The following is a 10,011-nucleotide window of genomic DNA, read 5'->3' as shown; positions in this document are numbered from 1 at the left end:
CCCCCGTGACAGGATACATCCATCCTTTTGAAGTGTCCTTGAGCAAATGTGTGAATCTCGACCAACCCCGGCCCCACGTTTCTGTTGCTGACCCTGTACCCTGACCACTCAGAAGGGGGGAGCCAGCAAACAGATGAACCCACCTACAGTTGATATAATCCTACTAACAATGTGAAAACAGGAAAAGTACTGTTATTTCATTTGTAGCCTTTATGCCATTATGCTTTATGCAGCAGTGGTAATGCTAGGGGGGGTCTTCTCAAATTACTGCCTTCTACGTTCCAAGGCTGTGGACAGCCTGTCTTCAAATTAAGGCTGCTAAGCGGGAGAGTCAAATTGGAATTCCGATTCTATTAAGAAGTCATGCCCGGCAGCGAAAAATGCCAAATGGGCCCAGTGCAATGGGAAAAAAGACCATTATAGAGCAAAAATATTAAAGCACTGCTGATCTATTTGGTGAAGATAAACTTAGCATATGTCTCCCAGTGCTGCCTGGCCAATGCCTGCAACAATGAAGACGTCTTTTTTGGAACTTGATTAAAAAGACACGTTGAGATCAAAGTCAAACAGCTTCCGAGCTCTGCAGATGTGATGAAATCTAAAACCGTGAGAAAGAATAATACGCTTCTCTGATAATAGCTATGCAACATGAAACAATGCATACAGTACAGTCTGTTTCAGCACTTTTATAATTAACAAGACATTGAAAAGGAAATGCAGCCAACTGTTGTATTTAAGTGAAGAGGCTGCACTCCGTACTGTTGGTGTCATATAGTATTGTATGTATATGATAGGCACAGAGAAGCCATCATACTCCTGGGAGGACATGTCCGAGCTTCCCACTGTGTCTATTATGTTCCCTATATGCAGCTTTTGTCTGTCGATTTCTCATTTAAAGCTCTTTGGCTCCTGACACTTCATCAGGTTCTCATCTCAGGACCAGGGATGAGCCATCATCAGACCACATCAGGCATGGAGAGGCAATCACAGCTGGGTCTTTTTTTTTTAGTCATGGTGTGTTGTCCCCAATGACAAGCCCACTGGCTGTGTGTTGGCCATGGGTGCGTTTGTCTGCCAGCCTTTACAGTGGAACTTCTTCGAGGTACACAGATAGAGACAGGGGTGGAGACAGACAGAGAGTCAGATGCATCAGGGTCATCCATCTGTAACAGTAACCAAGCAGTGTATCACACCAGCCCACTACACTATCAGCCTGCACCACACTGAGAGATACACCTGAGGACTGTCATACTGCCCGCAAAGCAGCTCAGCACCAGAACTCACAGATGGCTCATTTTACGTAGACACACACTGATCTTTCATTGCCCTGTCAGAGGGATGTGCTACGCTACAGCTCCAGTTTATTGCGCCACAGATCCGTTCAATCATGTAGAGAGCTGTAAAGATGCAAAGGACGGCTAATCACATGGCCTGTGGTTGTGTGGGATGCGGAAAATGATTTATTTGGTGACATACACTTTCTCTCGGCTGTTTGTAGGAATATTTCCTATTTTCAGATAACAGTTATCAGAGAAAGCCGGTTCAGTTATTCCTATCACCTTTAGTGAGAATGAAATGCACCAGTAGAGAATTTTCAGTGAAATTTTGACACAATTAATATTTAGTTTTCATTTAAAAATGTCTAGATGGCTGGATTACACCTACATGCCACTGTAGTTTATGAATTCAATATGTTTTTTTTGCAACCAACCCTCACACATAAAAGGCAGAAAAGTCTGCTTTCAGATGTGGAGGGATAATTTTCCCCTGAGGAGACATGGATTTGTGTTCTGTATTGGAACCATTATATCTCACAGTTGCTTCATGGTGCTGTTTAGACATTAAAAACAACTCAGCTAGGTTTAGGAAGAGATCTTTATCTTGTCTTTTCATAACATGTTAAAAAGCAGATGTCTCTCATCTTCAACAGGCATTATTTCTGTCAACTGCCGCTCTGGTTAGAATATTTTGTATGCACTTATTTATATAACCACAGGAGGGTGCATAGATGCACCCTCATCACACTAAATAAATGAACATTTTTAAGGCCAGGCTTTTTATTTTGCCATCTACATTTACCATACATTTGCCATCTACAAATTGTCAAAGAGCACATCATTTGTCAATCAAAAAAATATAAGGAATTACCCGTAGAAGAAAAAACTACCAGCACATTCTTACAAAAAATTTTCTGATTTTTATTTTTAAAAAGTGCATCAGATTCAGTGTGACCATTTATGTCAAGGCATTCATACATTTGTATATACACCATGGCAAAGAGTTTTTTTTACAGGCGGCTGTGTCTGTTTGCTGGCTGACCTCTCTATCTAGGGCACTACAGGTGTAAATGATTTGTATTCTTTTAACTGGCTTATTCATAGCAACATGGATATATACTTTTGCATGGAAGGTAGAGTAGTAGAGTATGGCCCCCAGCCAGGTGATACTCTGCATGTAAACACAGTTGTTATGTATTAGCGTGTCTGTGTGTTGGCTGGGCTGGGCAGGTGTGCTTTTTTTTGTGGTTTTACATGGCCGAGCAGTGGGAAGAGGTAAAAAGAGATGTGGGAGAAACACAAATACTGCCTGTTGGCTCTTAACTAATGTATTAATCTCCTCATTCAACCTTTATTTAAACAACAGTTAAAATGGGGGGAAAGGGGCTGAATAATCTGCGTTTTTTAAAAAAAAGACATGTGTATTATGTGTTAAGTACGTCACAAAGGCAGAATATAGAATGATCTTATGTAAAATTCACCAGTGATGTCACACACAAGTGGTGTATCTTCTTTCGGATGATTAATTAGATAGTGAGGTACCCAGTGGCAGCACTTAAATATGACACATACAGAAGCGCCTTTTTAACCACGTCATGTTTGCAGGCGCTTTTAAACAGAACAACAAAATCATCATTTAATTGGTTAGATGACTTGCTCAGCCACACGTTTTCATTACGTCGGCAGTCTCATAAATGCCAACAAAGGTGAGTGAATAAAGTTGAACGCTAAACAGTATCATTTCTGAGCGGAGAGACAGTTCCAAACAGAGTTCCACTTTCAGAAGCCACCCATTACTTGTAGAATGACTTCTTTGTGTAGCTACCTGGGCTCCGGGTTTATTTTTACCCTCCCTATGTCCCTCCTCATTCTTTAGCAGCTTCAGGAGATGGCGTTAGTTTGGCTTCATCTCTGACAAAAGATAAATGAGCTCTGGGTCTGTGGTGATCCACTATGGCTGCCAGGGGGTTCCAAAATAGCAAACTATTTTTCATATGGAGCGAAGTGATATGGAGTGCGATGCAGCAGGCGCTAACATTTACCATATCATAGTATGCAGGAATACATTTCATTCTTACTTTTTTCCTTTCTTATACTTTCAACTTTATGTTTATATCTGAAGAGTGAGAACTGAGCCAATTAAAAACTGAAAGTATTTGTGGAGAGAGTTTTTATTTGTTATTTAGAAAAATGTAACAATCAAGAAACAATAAATATTGAGTCATTATCCAAGCAGAATTTATTGAACATTGTTAAAATATGTTTTTCACTAACAAAGAGTCATTCTTTCCTCTGGTCTCCGTATCCATGTGATACTCTCTTTCTCTTACACTTGGAACAATGTGTAGTAATTAGGGTGGATTTGCAGAACAGTGCAGTTGCTTTGATAGAGTCACAAAATTGGTCATTAATCACCTTCGCACCACGAGGCAGAAAAACAACAGTGATGTGTTTTTCACAGGGGAGAAAAAAATGTCCTGTGTCAACAGGAGATCCACCAGCTCTCGCTATCAGCTGAAAGAAACTTTCCCATTTAAATGAGGAGCTACAGAGCTTCGGAGGCTCTTTGAAGAGATGTGCTTGGCACAAACAAGAGCGGCAGCCTCTCCTGTGTTTTTAACAGCCGAAACATCGCTGACACCTGATGGGTGATCAAACACAAGCCATCTCTCCCTGTATCCTCGGGGGGGCTCATCTTTGTACTTCTCTCTCTCTTCAGATAAATCTGCAGACCACGCTGCTGGGACACCCCTCCACTCAGTGTTTACTAATGGCTAGGTCATCTTACTGCATGCTCTGTGTTTATAAAGGCAAATGCATTTGTTAGTTTTACAGCATTTGCTGACTGACTACAAGCCTGTCTGTGCTTTGGATGTAAAACCACCCACAATGTTTCAATTTTTCTCCCCCCTCATAATATTCTGAGGGGATGAGTTGCTGGCTAAATCACCTCTGGGTAGAAACAAGCCTTGGATGCCTCGTGGGAACAGAGAGGGTTTGTGGGATGAACTCTTAGTGGTCCTCATAGAAAGGTCAAAGTTATTCCTGCTAGTGGGACGTAAGTTTTCCTTCCTCATCTAGTATGCCTCAGACCTCCTCCTTAATGATCCATCTTTGGTGTGGTGCTTGCATACTCGTTAGAGCCGTATTAGCATGAGCATTGCAGGAGCAGGCGATCAGACGAAGTCAGACTGGCCACACAGGAGATGCGCTCTGCGAGGGCCTTTCCTTGTCACTGAGGTGAGATGATTTATGATTTATTTTCCAATAACTCCCAGCTTGCTCAGTGCACTGGGCCCTCCTGTCAACAATCACCAGGCATGACTATATCCCCCCTACACCTTCCCTCCCACGTCCACAGTGGGAAGCTTCAACGGTCCTTCCTCCCTCTGTTGAGACAAATTGGGGAAGGGCTTCCACAGTTATTAATAAAGCTTATTTGTACATGTGCATGTCCCGTAATTGGAACAAGAAAGGGGATAGTGGTGAGATTAAAAAGCCATGAATGACAGAGCTCCAGTGGTGTTGGATTTAGTTGGAGGCTGGCAGGCTCTACACACCTGGGCCTCCAGGCAGATGGTGAGGGTTGAGGGTTACATAACACTAGCCGAAGCCATATGTCTCCCAACCACACAGAATCTTTAGGAAGTCCATAGATCGCTTCTGTTTGCGGCCCATGTGAGACCAGAGGGCAAATGTGCTCTGCACCTTGATCCCTAACCAGGTGTTCAGAGCGGTGCTTCTCTGGGCTTCTGTTGTGAACATTGGCAGGAAGACAAGTAATAACTGGATGGTGGTGTAATGATCATGAGTACACATTGTCTGGCGTTATGTCCAGAGCACATTCATCCAGAGCACACTTATCACACATAGCTTACCACTCAGGATGTGCAGTAGTTCAGGTCTGATATTGTGATTGTATACTAATGAGATGCAAATTCATCTAAGCAATAGTTCCGGTCTCATTTCAATTAATGTAAGTGCCCTTATAAAACAAACAAGAATAAGAGCAGTTTGGAGGAGAAATAAAAACTTAAGCATTCCTCTGGCTCTACCACACCTTATTCTCAACTGATTTTCCATGGTAGATTTCCTCATTGTGATACAACTGCTCGACAATGGAAGGCTTAAAAAATACAAACACAGATGCGAACGCACTATATCTCACACTTGGGCACTTTTCAGAGTGACATTTGAGAGGTTTTGGGACAGTTACAATGCAGAGATGAAGCATCCAAAGGAGATTACTGAGCTAAATAGGAAACAATAGATGCTGCAGCGGGACAGGAGGATATGATTCTTCGTTGTGTTAATCACAGCGGAGCAGCCCTGTCGTCTTCACCAAACAATGCCACGGTGATGCTAATGGCACTGCCAACCATGACTAAGAGTGCACTCCAAATGATTGATAGCCAGAATTATATCAAGGTGACTTTCAGTCAGCTCCATCAGGTTGTTTAGTTTGATCAATAATAACTGATGCATCCTAACGTGGACATGCCTGCCACACAAACTCATTCATCAGGTTGTAGTCATTATTCAACTCTTTAATTTCCATTCCCCTGTCTCTCTGATACTTTAGTTTTACGACCATAAAACTATTATTTTCATTAATGATAGTGACGCAGAATGCATTCTTGTCTGTAGTGCCACATTGTGCCATGAGTACTCCCAGCCTAACGTCTAAAGAGCAACACTGGAGCCGGTCACATCCACCCTTAATGTGGATGTATGAGCAGGTCAGGCCAGCTGCAGAGACGAGAGCAATGTCTCTGTCCACTTGGCCCACTGCCCCTGCCTGCGCACACAGCGCACTGTGCCCACAGGCTACAACAACAACACACAAAGAGCACCCCATGTGCTACATCACAAATGAAAGATCAAACATCAATGTTCACCATAGGCTCTGGGAGCAAGCTGTTAATCACAGTGAATTTAATGTGTTCCAGTTGAGAGATCACCCAGAGAGTACTCCAGTTAAACAGTGTGTTTTCACACAAGAGTAAATGTCTCCCACATAACAGTGTACACATTAATGTCGCGCCACAGTAGGATTGAATCAAACGGTATATGATTGCTTTCATTTATGTTGTATTAGTTTCCCCCTGCGTTTTAATAAAGTAATACAGTGTTCATTTCAATAAATGTCAATTATAAAGCCAGCTTTTAATGCAGATAGCAAATGCTTCTCATCATCCCGGGTCAAACCGGAGCCAACATGCCTACAACAGAGAGTTCAGATATCAAATTTGAAAAGACAGGGCAAATCCCAGAACGTGGCAACAAATAGCCCAATGGCAGTGACTCACCTCTTTGAGAGGCTTATGCAAACCCAGGGGGAAGGTGATGGATTTTTTCCCTTACCTACAGTGAGCGGAGCAGATGCTGGAGAAAGATTCTGGACGTCACGAGAAGTAAAATATGATTGCGGGTGTGCGTGTATATGTGTGTGTGCAACACAAGTTCACAGAGTTCTGGAGTTTCAATAACTTTTAAAATACTTGGAGGGTAAAAAAAAGGAAAAAAAGAGAGATCATTGGAAGAGATTAAACTCCATCGTGGTATGAGGAGCTTCTCCTTAGGAAAGCCCAGAGCTCTCAAGATAAAATTGTATGCATGAAGTTGTATCTATTGAGTCCTTGGAGACAAAAAGGAAATGCATGTAAATAAAATGAAAAAGCATATCATAATTAAACTCAAAATGTTGCTTATAAAACAAATGGCATATGGTGCAAAATAAATGTTCTTAAATCGTCATTGTTTATCAAGTATTTGTTCATTGCCCAGCATCAAACTGGAGGTTTTACCTTAGAACATTGCCAAATTAAATATATTCATGATTTACTCATTGTGAATTCATTACAAACATGCTTTGTGTCTTGGTGTACAAGTTGAAGTAAGCTTGATTAACTCGCTCTGTCCTGCGTGCAGTCTTTTTGTAAAACACTTAACTTTTCTATTCATATCTTGCAATTTTTCAGCTGCGTTATTGCTGCATTGTTTATTTTGAAAAGGTCATTAGAGTTGTGAAGAGGAGCGGGCTGTGTAGGAATGATTTGATTGAGGTAGTGGAGGTAGCTCTGGCACAGTGAGTTATGGACATCCAGCAGAGAGGAGCCTCTTCATTAGTGAAGTGATTAAAATTGATGGGAACCTATGGAGCTCCAGCTCCCCTGAACTCCCTGGAGCATAGCTCTCATTCTGCACTCATTTATTTGGGACTTTGTGTTGATCAATAAAAGGTGCCTGCTGCTCACTATGGGGTCTGGTTGGGGGGAAAGAAATCCACTTAGGAAAAAGAGAAAAGAGTTGTTTTTGTTGTTGAAGACAAACATTACTGTCAACAATTCAGGCTTTAGAAAACCTTGGGGAAAACGACAGCTTTGGCTCTTGTCTCTATGTAATTTTCTTTACAAGCTGTCTATTTTAGTCTTGGTGAATTGTTCAGCAACCCACACTGTTTCCAAAATATAGTTTTGTGAAAAGTTTGGTCACACTTTAAACCTACAGAAACACGAAAAAAACCTCTTGTTTCAGCCTGGAAATACTATATGGTAATAGATTGTCCCACCGAGACATTGTTCTCGTGAGTGAATTGTTGTTGTCATGATTGTTTCCTGGTTTTAATTGTGCTCATCAAGGATGTGGACAGTGTTTGGATGTTTTCTTTTAATAATTACGACTTGGAAATCATTGCTAATTGTTTATTATAAGTGTTTTTTACCCAGTCTCTGATTACAAGGATTGAATAAGAAGCACAGTCCTGTGATTTTTCCTATTTTTTTGGATGATTATATTTTCTGAAATTAATGTATTAAAGTAGCACTTTCTGCAGATTACAACAGTTTTTTTTCCACAGAAAATATCATATTTATTTAAAGCAAATTAATTAGAGTTCACACCGCCTTTGTGAACAGAGTAATACACAGAGAAACACAGTCACCGAAAAGAACAGGAATTAATTTCTGTGTATTGGACCAGAGCCAGATAATGGGCAGAGATGCTGAACAGAGTCCAGACTCTCTTTGTCTGTGTCCAGCTCTGCTCATTAGAGGGGTGCTGTGCAGCTCATGGCCCGTCGCTCCCCACTGCTATGCAGGGCCTTGCCTAAACAAACAGAGATGATGTGCATCACATGTCAGATGATTGCAGGGAATAAGAGTTTCTGCAGTGCTCGGGGGTTTTTACAGCACAATATACACAATTTGGGTGACTTTAAAAATGTAATCTGTGGCAGAAAGCTGACATCTACTGCAAGGGCTGCAGTCCTGTAACATGTTCAAGACTTCTGGGTAATGATTATGTCTGAGACTTCCATTCAGCTCAGTATGCTAATTCTAATCAGTGTCCCCCAGCCTAATGGATCACTATCAGCTTTAACACTGACCGCATGAAACAGAACAGACAATGGCTAAATATGAACATGACTGATTAAATGCTGTTTCTTAGTCAAGTGTTGTTGTGCATTATGCTTGATCCTAGTGAAGGGTTTTACCATTTGCAAAACTGCAGGAAGAGAAATAAGGCATCTCTACAATACTATACAAACAGTAAGTGTGTTGTAATGAGCATTCATTGTACAATCTGGAATACCTTATTAGCCACAAGGCATTTTGGTGAATATTTATTTATTAATTCAACATTAAAAACAAGTATTCCATGTAGTTCAGAACTACGTTCAGAAAATATTATCTTACATCAGGCTGGAAAAATGTGTTTTTAATAAGACTCTTAAGACCAGCATGGATTACAGTGCAGCTGCAGCTAACATTACTCCCTTACTTATCAATATGAGCTCTCATTAAGGCTAATACAGGCAGATTTTTCCACAGATCTGTGTCACTATATAGATTTGGTTTTATACAGCAGCAAATTGACTCAAAGGTTTAAATGGGGGATGGGGCATTAGTGGGTTCATAATAAACCATAACAATCAACATCAAGTCTTGGTAAAGATTGTTGTTGTTGTTTTTAATACATTCTGAAACACAGGCCAGTTTCAAGCTGAGCATACATGAAATAGTTAGTAGTAGTAATAGTAAGAAAAACCCGAATTGGTAGTTATTATATATGAAACAATCATTAGTGTGTATGCATTTGTGACTTTATTGCCTGTGTGTTTGCTTCTGGTCAGCTCTACTAAATATTTGACCATGCAGCAGTCACACAGCTGCATTTACTGCCTCTCTGAGCCCATTGAGCTAGAGCACTAAAGTAATTCTACAAAAAAAATACTTGATATTATACATATTTTGAGAAATCTCTGTGTTAAAGAAATAAAATAATGACAATCTAGTTGTTTATGTCATTAGATTTTGTGAGAACTATATAATATTTGAGATATTTTGTTAAGCTTGGCTGATAAATGCATCACTCTGTTACATTTCCACATTGTTGTTAATGATAATTAGTAGATTTTAGGTGTTTGTACTTCAGCTTTGGTAAAATTATAAATTTTAGATTTGTACACACTCTCAGATCTGATTTCCAATGAAAAAATAAACATGTGATATTTTAATTGTGAGTGATAGATTTGAACCGAATTAAAACTCCTTCTTTTGACTTGAGCCCTGTGATTCCTCTGTGTGGACATTTCATCCTCCCTAGCCCCACGGATCCAGACAGAGGCAGGCTTTGAGGAAAGTCTTTTTGTGTTAAAGCCTTTGAATATCTATTCTTTATGATCTCTATTCCCTCTGCTGAAGTTCAGAGTGTGCGTGAACAGAGGAAGGGG

The sequence above is a fragment of the Parambassis ranga genome, chromosome 19 (assembly GCF_900634625.1).
Source record: "Parambassis ranga chromosome 19, fParRan2.1, whole genome shotgun sequence".
Taxonomy (NCBI): domain Eukaryota; kingdom Metazoa; phylum Chordata; class Actinopteri; family Ambassidae; genus Parambassis; species Parambassis ranga.
Note: the sequence above shows the minus strand (reverse complement) of the source record.